The following is an 8,124-nucleotide window of genomic DNA, read 5'->3' as shown; positions in this document are numbered from 1 at the left end:
TCTATTCCTACTCAGCTTTCCACTCTAGGCAATGGCACTGGTTTAATTAGGGGACATAGCTGTTCACCACAGAGCTTTGCACTGTGTCCAGTACATAGTAAACATTCAATAAATATAGATTTGTTGAATGGATGAAAAATTAATAATAATAAATCAATGTCAGAAAATAATTTCCACTAATGTTAGTAGCTTCCAACTATAGATTAGTCATATTCAAATTACCTCTCATAATTTTCTCCATCATATCTCAGGTATCTAGTCTTCTCCAAGGAAGGCAGAGTAATATGCTAGAAAACAGCATAAACTCCACGTTACACAGCACTGACATGCACATGTGGACTGTAACACTTGAACTCAAGCAAATTTGCACATTAGTTTCTGATTCATAGGCATAGTCTCCTCACTTGCTTTCAGGTTTGTTGCACATACTAAATAGATAATATATGGAGCTTGCCACAGAGTAAGTATCAAAAAGTGTTCCATTTTCTTCCCTTCTTTGCAGCACCCTTTTCTGTCTGCTTGGATTCCTTTGGATCTGATACCTATAAAATGTGGTTCTAAGATTCAAGACCAAAGAGCTCTGCTTCTGGAATCCACCACTTTTTCTTGCCAGCCAATAGCCAAGCATCATGCCCTTGCTACAAACTCAAATCATCATTAGATCTCTATCACTCTACCACCAAAGGAATCTTAAACTCTTAGAATTCTAATCTCACCATTTCTTTAATTTACTCAAAACTCCTGAAGAGAAAGCCAAGCATGACAGCACCAGGTTCTCAGTTCTTAGTATATAATCAAAAAAAAAAAAAAATGCACCTCTAAAGTAATAGAAATTTTGATATAATTAATACCACTCTCCCTGAAACAGATTTTTAAAATTAGTGGCTGAAATTTCCTTCTTTGAGTTTTATTGCCTTCAGAAATCAGAGTAATTTGGAGTCTTAGCACCCTTACTATTTCATTGAACATTTCTTCAAAATCTTAAGTAACTCAATTTCAACATAAAGTATTAATTAGCAATTTATACCTTCTCAATGTCATAAGTGACCTTTATTCAGAGGTTGTTGAGGTAATTCTGTGATGTAACCAAATTAAATTTCAACCTTGAATCAGGCAATTATTTTAAATCAGGGCTTTTAATAGTGACTAAATAGGCACTTGTATTACTTATATTGTAATGTATTTCCCCATAGAGAGTTAACAACTGTTGTTCCTCTATATAGCCATCACACTTAAAGGGTTTTCTATAAAGCCAAGTCAAATGTATGTTCATCCTTTAGCAGAAAGTAAGTGAATAACTGCCTGTTTCCACAACATAATACTTGATTCCTATTTGTCAAAAAAATAGCTTCTATTTGTCCCTATGAGATCCTCCATACAGCCATCTTTTCTCCTGGCTTTGCTCACCTCCTTTCCTTCGCCTTAGTTGCTTTTATTCAGCAATCCGTACTCAATTCCTAACCATACACTTATCTCTCAATCTCATTCACTTTATCATTGACACTACTTTAGAATGTTTTCCTCTACCCTTCTCATTGATGTTTCTTTCTCAATTACTTTGTTTTCTTAAAAAGAAAACACAGGAATAATATTCACCAAACTAGAGCTACCTTGTATATTGTAGTTTATAGGCTCCCATGCTAGATGCTTCACAGAAAGGTATTAAACCACTAAAACTATAATAGCATTCATTGATTCACCTGTCCAAAAGTATGTAATGTTTATAACATTTCAATGAAAAAAAATTTCAGATTCTCCTTCGTTCTGTCTGGACCAGAAAATGAAAGCTCTTTTGATTTTCAGTAAAGGTAGGATGATTTCATATGCCATTGTTATTTAGCTACATGTAGAATTATTTTTTAAAAACCATTACTCCTAGGCAGCCCAGGTGGCTCAGCAGTTTAGCGCTGCCTTCAGCCCAGGGCATGATCCTGGAGACCCGAGATCGAGTCCCACATTGGGCTCCCTGCATGGAGCCTACTTCTCCTTCTGCCTGTCTCTGCCTCTCTCTTTCTGTGTGTGTGTGTCTCATGAATAAATAAATAATAATTTAAAAAAACCCATTACTCCAAGAATAACTGGATAAGCAGAGTGTGAAAAAAATCTAGCTGCTGAATATATCTTGGCTCTTCAAGGATATGAAAGAGGCAGCAGTTTCGAGAGCTACTTCACACAGCTGGATTTCATTCTACTTATTTACTTTATAAACATTTATTAAACATGTGCTGTCCTAGACACTATATAAGATTTGGGTGATACACTGAAGAATAAAGAATCAGAGTAGTTCCTGTTCGTGCAAAGCTCAAAGTCTTGCAGTCTTACAAACTATGGCAGTGAAAGGGAGGGAAATCACAGGATAATCTGGGAGAGTAAACACAGGGGCCCTTCGTCGGATGTGGGATGCCAGGGAGAGCATTCCTCAGTAGACTTGTGAGAGTCTACTCAAATGAGAGTAGTCAAATGAGATAATAAGTACAAATGAACAGCCCCCAAATAGTGGATAAACATAATTAAAATAACATCAAATGGCTGTTCTCTAGAGTCTAGATTGCATGGAAAAGTAGAGAGTTTGTATATTGGGGGGAGGATGGCAGGATATGTTTGATAGTATTCACACAGAAAGCGTTGAGTGGCCTGAAATGAGGCATTCATTACACAGCTCCACACCACATGCAGATGTTTAAGATCCCCTTTGTCCACCACAGCTTCATGGACACCAGTCCACAATAACACCACAAACTTTGTTTTTCCACCACTTATTAGGCCTGATTCACTTTGAGAACAAGTTCCAAAATCCAGAGTACCTGAATATAACTGAGTCCTTCACAGTGACAAATTTCACATTTGCCCCACATTCATAAGGAAAGAATAGAAAGCTAAATGGAGCCATCGAAAGGAAGCTCGAGCCAACCTCCCATCCCCTGCCTCCCATCAACATTGTTAACAGTCTCAAACCCATTTTTTCTGGATGGTGCCTCAAATTATTACATGACGTGGGATAAAGATGTGGGATAAAGAATGTTGGAGAATATATATGCTCACTGGAAAGTTCTAACTAATGCAAGTTTCAGAGAAAGACTGCTCATGTAGGAAAGCAGGTGGACAGAATGAATGCCCTCAGCTCTTAAGTTTCTTCCAGCAGACTCTTATCTGTCCCCTTTTCATTACCCTGGAATCTCAGCATACAAAGGCAGATTCATAAGTAAAGGACCTGAATGACTGTTCTGCTAACAAACCCTCCAGGTAATTTTGATATTTTTTTACCCAAATTTAAGAAAACACTATTATAGAGAAAACTAGCCAAGTTTGTATAACCCTGGACAAACATGGTAAAGCATGCCTTACAAAGACCAGGAAATGTATTTCATCTTCATTCAAAGAATTTTAAATAATTTGGTTACAAGTTAATAAGAAATGTGAACTTCAAATATCCAATTCTGAAATTGGTATATAGGTAAAATATTTTGCATTTAATTTTAATTTGTCATTTCATCTAGATATTTACTCTTGTGTCAGCATGGTTTCCACAAACAGACTGTATATTTATAAAGATAAGCAGCTGCATTCTTTTTAATGCCCCACAAAAGTGCTTCCAATAACATATGCACATAAAATATTTGTTAAACAAATACATGTTAAACCAAATTTAATTACAGAGCCAACTGCTGGCAATTGCATTGTCTCACACATGTTTAAAGTTCCATGGGGTTCCTGAGTAACCATTAACCTTATTTTTAGTTTCATTGTCACGAAATCGTTTACTCCTCAGGATGTCAAAGTTCATATAACAAATAGCCTACCTTTGTCAATTGTACTCTGAAAAATTCTTTGCCATTTCTCTTCCTTGCTTGTGTGGGACTTCTTATTTTGTTTTACTTTCTTATCCTTAGTAAAGCATCACCAAACAGAGGACAAAATAAGGGCAACGAAACAATTGTGTGATGCCTTTTATTTCACAGCTCTGCTCATCTGCTGCACAAATAGCAGAACCCATGGTTAATCACCACATACTTCTGGTTCCCAGGGCACTCGTGGAGCTTTCCATATGGTCTGTTCAAAATGGGGACTCATACATATATCAAATACAAATTATGCAAAGAAATGTGATCATATAGTGGAACCAAGTCATAAGAGAAAAATACCTGTTCAACAAAAACAGAAATCTGTTTAATAAACACTCCACATTTCTAGTTCCCAAGGCAAAGCAATAATGTGCACAGTATATAAATCTTCATCCCAACATTAACTAGGATAATCTCTCAGACATACTCAACTGGAAGCTTTTCTTTTTCACTCATCCAGGCAAAAGAAAAAAAGTTTAATTGATTATTTCTATTTTCTTCTTCCTTAATGTTTTGGGCTCTTCGGATCTTGCTGTGTACTCTGGGTGACTTAGTCCTTCTATGGTAAAGTCTTTAAGTGTTTCCACCCCATCCCTCCAAAATTTCACCTTTAAGCTTTATTCTGCAACTTTTCCTCCTGGCTTAAATAGACGATTTTTAAACTTAGGTAAGGTAACCATAAAATTCATGATTCAAACTGGGGCACTTTTGAAAGTGAAGAGAGGCACAAAACAGAACCAGGCAACAGTGAACAAAATAGAGATTGTGCTGGGAAAACTGGGAAGTATGTCACCTAGCCTTAAGGTTTGCTTTTTGGTCAACAGAAAGCTTCTCTAATTTTTAAGGTTAATCTGAAGAGTCACTTACATGACCAGAAACTATTTGATTGTAAGTTGGATCCTATTTCCTACACATTTCACCTTCCTAATAGCAGTCAACTGAGAAAGGCAGTTAAAAAAATTATCAGAGTTTTCATGAGACATTTCCAGTTACAAGAAAGCATGGAGAATAAGAGAGGGTACAATTATATACCAACTACTGTGTCTATGGTGAGAGGAAAAGTGAGAGATTAATTGTATATTCTTAACAATCCTATAACTTAAATATTAACATTCTCATTTTAAGAAATAGGCAGTCCATATGTTGATAGTGAATGTATGCATCACTACAGCATTTTTGGAAAGTAATCTGACAATATCTACTGAAAATTTTAAAGTGCCTACCTTTAGACTAGCAATCCTACTTTGATATGTATCTTCTAAAAAATGAAAGTACCTCAACATACTGAGGTATGTACATGGGAGTTTATTACAGTATTGCCTTTAGTGAGAAAAAAAAGAACCAATTACAAATCACATGGATGAGGGGCACCTGAGTGGCTCAGTAAGTTAAGCATCTGAATCTTGATTTCAGCTCAGGTCATGATCTCAGGGTCATGGGATGGGGCCCTGTGTCAGGCTCTCCACTCAGCACAAGTCTCTTTGGGATTCTCTTACACTCCCTCCTGGCACTTTCTCTCTTAAAAAATAAAAAAGAAGAAGGAAATCACATAAATGAAAGCATGTCACAGAATAATATATACAATATGATCTTGTTTTTGTAAGAAAAAAAGATGGGTTTCACGAAACACATATGTATAATGTATATATGACTTATTTTATTCACTTAACAAATATATTTTGAATTCTCAACATGTGATACGATGTGTTCTAGATGCTATATCGTGTGTACTTGTTATTGCAGAAAGGAAGATTAGTGAGGATTCAAATAAAAATGTTAATTGTATCAGAATGGCAGGACTGACAAGGGAAAGGGTTAAAAATAATAAGTCATAACCTCCATGGGGGTTTTTTTGCAGTTAGAACAAACATGTATTAGTTTTGTAACTTTTACAAATCCAGGGAACTGGGCATTTCATATATGCAGAAACAAAGACCCCTTGCTCTTAACGAAATAAATCAACCCTTCCTGACACAACTAGAAAGTAGTCATCTTGAGCTGAGATTCCTTGCTAATTCCAGAGCACCATACAACTAGAAGTCCAGGAGAAGCTATTGCTTCTCATTGCTTAAAATCAATGTAATGCTTGGAGATCCAGCAGTTCATTCAAGATGAAACAAATCTAGAAGGAAATGGGAAGGGATCTGAAGTGAAGTTAAATTTTCTGCTTCAACAAAAACAAAATAAAAGCTAATGTCCACTGCTGAATGCTCTTATAAATATTTTTGTTCACTCAATCTCATTATAAGTTTGAGATGTGTTCTTCATTTTATCAACTTTGGTCCTGATTTTCCCAATTTCAAAAGCTACCTAAAGGTTTTTTTCTACAACAGAGTTTAATAATTCAATAGGTGTGCAAAGGGTAAGTGAACACAGTTTGCCTAGAGCTGCAAAATCACTGTGCACTTTGAACAATGATACTTCTTAAGTGAATGGGGACAATTAAAACAAAAATTTTAAAGAAAATATAGATTTCTGCTATTAAATATTAAAGCCTTAATATTGGTATTGTGTCAACCACATAATTAACATAGATTCACAAACTATACTCTTTCCACAGGTATCACAGTTACAACAGGAGAATTTGGAAAAGGGGCAGACAGAGAGCACTACAAAAAACAGAACAGGTGCTGCTTGAGGTGCTGCTTTGAGTCAAAGTCACAAAGAATAGGGCTAAAGGGGAAGGGGCACACAAAACAGAAAGAAACCATGAATTCTTGATCCAAGAACAGAATCAAAATGTAATTGGATCTCAGGCAAATAGGAGCTGGGTATTGGAAAGTTTTGAACAGAAGCTATCCAACCTATCAGAGGCAGCCTCCTGCTCGCCTACCTGTGTTTCTCTCTGGGATCATGCCTGCACCATTCTCCTCTCTCAGCAGTTTTCTCAGCTAACTCAGCTTGGGTAGGGCACAAGATGGTGGCCAGCCTTATCATGACCCTCATCTCCAGTAAACTTCACTGGTTAATGATGGTTTCTTAGTTCAAAATTTATGGGAAAAAAAAATCTGGTTGCCTATCCCAGCTGGTTTAATTAAAGCCTTTTTTACTATAATGCATCATAACCCCTGGTCAGGGGCACATGGGTGGCTCAGTGGTTGAGTGTCTGCTTTTGGCTCAGGTCATGACCCTGGGGTCCTAGGATCAAGTCCTGCATCAGGCTCCCCTTAGGGAGCCTGCTTCTCCTTCTGCCTATGTCTCTGCCTCTTTCTGTGTCTCTCATGAATAAATAAATAAAATCTTTTTTAAAAATCAAAAATTTTTTAAAAATCAAAAACTTTTAAAAACACACAGAAAAACAAAACAAAACAAAAAAAAAAAAACGTGGTCAGCCTGTGGAATAGTTGCCTGAAGACTGATGGTTCAGGCCTTATTCCATGCGGACTACATCCACTCAGCAGGTACTATGGCTACAAAAAGACCTAACAGATAGATATGTTTGACATATTTCAAAAGTTTATTTGTGAGTCAGTCATTTGGAAATTGTACACGTTTTTTCTCAAGAAAACAATTATAGGGATCCCTGGGTGGCGCAGCGGTTTAGCGCCTGCCTTTGGCTCAGGGCGCGATCCTGGAGACCTGGGATCGAATCCCACGTCGGGCTCCTGGTGCATGGAGCCTGCTTCTCCCTCTGCCTATGTCTCTGCCTCTCTCTCTCTCTCTCTCTCTCTCTCTCTGTGTGTGTGATTATCATAAAATAAATAAAAGTTTAAAAAAAAAGAAAACAATTATAAGGAAGAGAAATATCTTTAAAACAAATAAAAATCAATTGCCTACTATGAGTTAAGCACAGTGATAGGAATTTTATGTTCATTTCTAATTTCATTTCATTTCACACCAATTCTCTAAGCAGTTTATTCATGAGATGGCTTATACATGGTCATTAGACTCAAAATAGAACTATCAATATCTCACTAAAATAAAAGTATGTATTAATAACACCCAAAATAGGACAAGTGGTAACTATCATTCAAATCACTGTTTCTAAAGAAAAATATATTTCAGGGAAGTTCAGTTAGTTAAAGGACCAACTCTTGGATTCAGTTCAGGTCATGATCTCAGGGTCCTGAGATGGAGCCCCACGTTGTCGGGCTGGGCGCTGGGCATGGAACCTGCTTAAGATTCTCTCTCTCTCAGAGACAGAGAGAGAGAGAGAGAGAAATTATATATATATGTAAAAAAACAAAAAAAGTTCCAGCATGGGCACGTTTTCCCCCAGTGGGAGCAAAAACCACATCTCCTTGCTCTCCTAGTGTGTTTTGTGCAGCAATGAAGTACATCA

General features: G+C 36.8%; 1 long non-coding RNA gene across 1 annotated transcript in view; it reads right to left on the bottom strand.

The window, feature by feature from the left end:
- Window positions 1–222: 222 nt before the first annotated feature.
- The window catches only part of LOC144288844 (uncharacterized), an 87,403-nt gene continuing 79,501 nt past the window's right edge, over window positions 223–8,124 (bottom strand). Inside the window, exon 4 of the long non-coding RNA XR_013356850.1 lies at window positions 223–287. This is a non-coding gene — a long non-coding RNA (uncharacterized LOC144288844). The remainder of the gene's footprint in view (window positions 288–8,124) is intronic.

Source organism: Canis aureus, chromosome 18 (genome assembly GCF_053574225.1).
Source record: "Canis aureus isolate CA01 chromosome 18, VMU_Caureus_v.1.0, whole genome shotgun sequence".
Classification (NCBI taxonomy): Eukaryota; Metazoa; Chordata; class Mammalia; order Carnivora; family Canidae; genus Canis; species Canis aureus.
Note: the sequence above shows the minus strand (reverse complement) of the source record. Positions and strands in the feature narration are given on the sequence as shown.